Genomic DNA, 4978 nt, shown 5'->3' with positions numbered 1-4978 from the left:
GTCTTAGCTGTAGCTGACCACTTGACTGGGTTTGAATAAAACGCTCTAAGTTATTTTCAACAGCTTAAAGGGACTATGCAATGAAAATATATCTTGACTTGTAATGATCCATAATACACTGACCACCAGTCATGTTGCCAAAATATTGCATACCATATATATTCTACTTTAATTTTCTACTACTTTTCTTCATATTTATTCTAGGATCGGCCCACAAAAACCTTCCCCCAAATATTCTGTAGGTGACGTCACCTGTCTGTCACTTGTAAAATACATGTCACATTCAAATGCACCTTCCGCTATTGGGCCAAGCACAGTACTTGCATCATTGTTAATCATATTCATGCAAGTTTTTTTCAGTTAGGGAAATATGTATTTTAGTTTTTTTGTTGATCATATCAGAAATCCTACTTAAGCAGTGGTTGACAAAATAAGGTCATTGGTTTGGAAGTTGTTGTTGTTGTTGTTTTGACGTATCCAAGGAATCTGAAAGCACAGAAAAATTATTCTAAAATATTATGTACGTGTCTAGTTATCAATGCGGTCACGTAAATAAAGTCGGGGATCTCATAAATCAATGTAAGTCAACATGCATAATGTATTGCATAATTCCTTTGACATAGCAATTGTTGTTACAACATAATTACCAACATAATGCTGTATAAACGAATGTATGAGGGCCTGACTAGCATTTGACTAGTTTATACTTGGAAATTGCAAAGAAAAAGGAGAGAAAAGAATAGGTATACAAGTGTTGCCACAAACCTGGGTGAAGCTTCGGTATGGCTGTTAACGTGATGTTAAAACCAGATTTAGATTTACTAAAATCAGTCGTAAATATCACCACGATTGACGGACTGGTAGAAAAAAAGTTCAGCTGCTTTAAGCCTTGTCCAGTCACGTGACCTGTCGCCTGTCTCCATTCTGTTTGCTGATTTGAAAAGTTGTCGACTCCGTCTCCGATGTAGAGATGATCTTTACCGTTTTCAATATCGAATGCTTCCACGCCGACCTTTACAACGTGATCTTCGGAAACTACAATGTTCCAGGTTTGGTAGAAATTGTTCGGGTAGTTCATAGGAAAGTTTGGCGAATGCAGGATGAGAGAATCGTTCTCGGAGATATCGATCACATCTGTTAGGGAAGACAGGTTGTTCAGATCGGTTTTGTAGATTTAATTCCGTCATTTGCATTAATAACATTTAGTGCGGACTTCTATATCGGGGGAAACTCTTTAGGGGAACAATCCAAGGACAAGGAGAGAGACTTTAGGAGAGGGCAAGTGGGGAAACCCTTTTCTGGTTGTTCAAGTATGATACAGTCATCACATAAGGCGGATGCGTATTAAATTGTTATTATCAGTACATTTTGTGGCATAGTCTAGAAACTTGTTTGGTGTTATCATGTTATTGCGCGAAAACGATATAACGAAGTTGTTGTCGGAAACTTTCTATTTCTATGATGTATATAATTTGGAGCTAAAGTTGTCAATAGTGTAGGCCTACACTTCCAAAACGGAAATAGAGATGTCATTAATTTCTAAAGTGTATTAGGTCATTCTTAACGTTGTAGATTTTTGTTCTCTTCACCTTTTTTTTTTCTTCTATACGGGAACCGAATGTGTCATTAAAATCTTAGTTCTCGGCGGCAACGGGTAAAATATGTTTAGAACTACTCAGATGTAATTGAAGACAATAATATGCCAGCGTATTAGTGTAAGATACGTTCGATAAGCCCAGTGTGTGTGTGTGTGTGTGTGTGTGTGTCTGTTTTAATGTGCACCGCAATAACCACTTTGGTCTGGACCTTCATGTGCAGAAAACTGGAGTCTTCAAAAACCGAGTAGCTGTGTCTTATATCTTAAAGGGATGGCAAAGTTTTGAGATCTGGCTTTAAAGTTTCTAAATTTTGATGAGATAATGAGGAATCTGTTATGAAATACGACAGAGCATGTAATTCTACGATGAATCCAACACTTATTTGATGAAACTTGGTTGTGAAATGGCTGAGATAAGCAAAACAAAGTGACCCGAATAAAAGGTAGGACCCTCTTTAGTAGGATCGCTTTGATTTACTTTGTTTTTGGATATCTCAGCCATTTCAAAACCGAATTGATTTTCTCTAAGAATGGTACGCTCTGTAACATTTCATAAGTGGTTTCTTAGTATCTCGCCAAACGATATGTTTTGGACAACAGAATCAGTGCCGTAGTAGAACTTCTGACAGGACAGATTATTATCATTATTATTATTATTATTATTATTATTATTATTATTATTATTATTATCATTATTATCATCATCATCATTATTACCTGATCCACTGACAGACGAAATCTTCATAGTAATCTGTGTATAATGCCTTCTACGAGATAAACCACTAAACGAAAACCGTATCCATGCCGTATTTCCTATTGAGGTTACGGGCCAAGGTGTCTCAACTCCGCTAAATGTCGCCAATGTAGTGAACGTTTCGTTATCTGTAAAGTCAGTCTCTGGATCCGTTGGTTCGGGCCCGTCGCCCACTTCGAGGCGCTCGTAGAGAAGACTAAGGTGAAATACGAGGAAGGAAATACGGATCCTGGAGAGAGGGTGCGTTTCAATAATCCACATGGGTTGGCTTGATGTATAGGAGTCATCGCTCTCATCAGAGTATGATATATTTTCACTTGTGCCATTAAACAAGAAGATGCGATCTGGAAGGACTTAAAGAGAAAGTACATGAAAATACAAAGGGTAATACATAAAGAAAATAGGAGCCAGAAACATTACAAATTGCAGCTTGGGAAATGAATGATCAGAAAAAGAGAAAGAACGTAGAGACGACTTAAAAGATAAATAGGTAATAGTATGTATATATATATATATATATATATATATATATAGAGAGAGAGAGAGAGAGAGAGAGAAACAGACAGAGATGGGGGATAGCAAATGACATGATAATTTCATGTTTAAGGGGCAGAAAAGAAAACAGAAAGAGCTCTATTCAATAAACCTAGAAATATCCACTCCTTACACCAAACCTGAATTACAATGAATCAAAATGTCATTGTAAAGCTGTAGGGTGCGCTTCCAAAGTAGACTGGCAATGATAAACAAGACAGTATATCCTATTTATGTTACACAAAATGAAATTGAAAGAATCACCTGTTGATGCATGCTGTCTGTGCACAGGATCGCCTCTCCCTAATGTGAAAAGAAAGATGAATATACGGATGGACGACACCAGTGCCATTTTTGCCGCTGGAATAAAACCCAAGTTTCTCGAAGGGGGAAAAGAGTTGTTGAATGGCAATAGCGGGATCGCTCACAAAAATTAAGAGGGAATCCTTGTCAACCCGTACTCGCATCGAAACATCATCTTGAGTCACCTCGGCATACAAAATACAAGCATCCAACTCATCCATACCCTAAATACATGCGCACGAGGGCATAACACAACGAACAATTAGTTAGCCTCGTAAGTGGAAACTAAATCCACAGCTTCTTGTTTAAGGTTTCAAAACGGACAAAGCAAAAATTAAAATGACTGCTTTTAAGGCATTGTGAAACTGCGAAAGGGTTATGTTCACGTGGGAAAAAGTAAAAATTGAACTTCGAACTGCGTGACCATTACCCATTCGTCGTCAGTAATAATCAAAACCAAAACTGCCAACTCATTTTCAGTGTAGAAGGTGTAGAAAGCCTTACTTCATGTTTTATATTTACTGTGATCGTGATGATACAAGACATTAAAATCACGCGAACAGGAAGGCTGAATAATGTCCTAAAAATCAAATAAAGAAGCTTTTGTATCTCAGAGTATCACTTAATTGTTTGTACATATTACAGTGATATCGAACACATGGTTTCCATATCTCCTTGAAAAAAAAAAAAAAAAACCAGGAAAAAGTGATAATAATTCAACGCAAATAAGACCTTCTAAAACAACCGAAAACCATCGTTTACTCAGATTTGCTATTCAGGATGTAAATAACATTCGGATTTCTTAATTTTAAGTAGAATTTTGAAAATGAGATTAATTTAGGTTAATCAAGGTTGATATAACAGGCGATGTCATCATCACCCAATCTCATTTACATACGTGATTGTAACTGATATCTTCAAAAAAATCATAGCTTTCCTTCTTTGATTCATTTTGATGACATTTCTCTGCTGTTAGTGTTACATTAATCTACTTTCTTCAGGGTTTTATCTTTGTCCTGCATTTTTATTTACAAGTATTTGAAATAAAGAAAACAATGTGCTTACACTCTAAAAACGCAAATGTTGAATCAACATTTAAAAGGGCCGAGGAGTGACAGCATTTTTTGAAGTGTTGCATCCAACTTTTAAAATAACATTTTAAATGTTGAATCTAGCAGGAAAACCAACACTTTGAAAATGTTGTCACTCCTCGGCCCTTTTAAATGCTAATTCAACATTTGTGTTTTTAGAGTGTATTATTGTAGCACGAAAGTCTATGAATGATATAAAATTTCATAGACATGATAGAGTTTTACGAAGCGGTATTACTGTCTGTAACAGTCAGACAATTTTTACTTGAATGAAATATGACGGTTTAAAGGGATTTTTTTTAATAGTAAAATAACATTGGAGTTATGGCAGTAAAGATAACAATGATACGTCATTATGATTGTGTTCATCGCGATCATTAAGAGGTTTTTTTTTTGTGTGTGTAGATTTATTGGTGTTGTATCGTATTCGCATACAATAGGGCCTCACCCACGTCAAGTTCCACTTATGATGATATCCCCTGTACTGAATTCTCTTTTGTTCATATGATTTCTGCCTGAACATGTTGCTTTGATTTATATGTTATTAGAGATTGATGTTGTTGTGATGCGCCTTGAACAAGGCTAATACCAATAAAGAGGTCCGCAGCAAGTTATCGCTCTCAGATCAAGACATGGCTTCCCAATCGTGGTCTTTTGCAACATTGTTGTGATGGTTTGGGTGCGATCTGCCAGGAATGG

This window comes from Diadema setosum, chromosome 22 (assembly GCF_964275005.1).
Source record: "Diadema setosum chromosome 22, eeDiaSeto1, whole genome shotgun sequence".
Classification (NCBI taxonomy): Eukaryota; Metazoa; Echinodermata; class Echinoidea; order Diadematoida; family Diadematidae; genus Diadema; species Diadema setosum.
The sequence above is the reverse complement of the archived record's forward strand: the minus strand, read 5'-3'. Positions refer to the sequence as shown.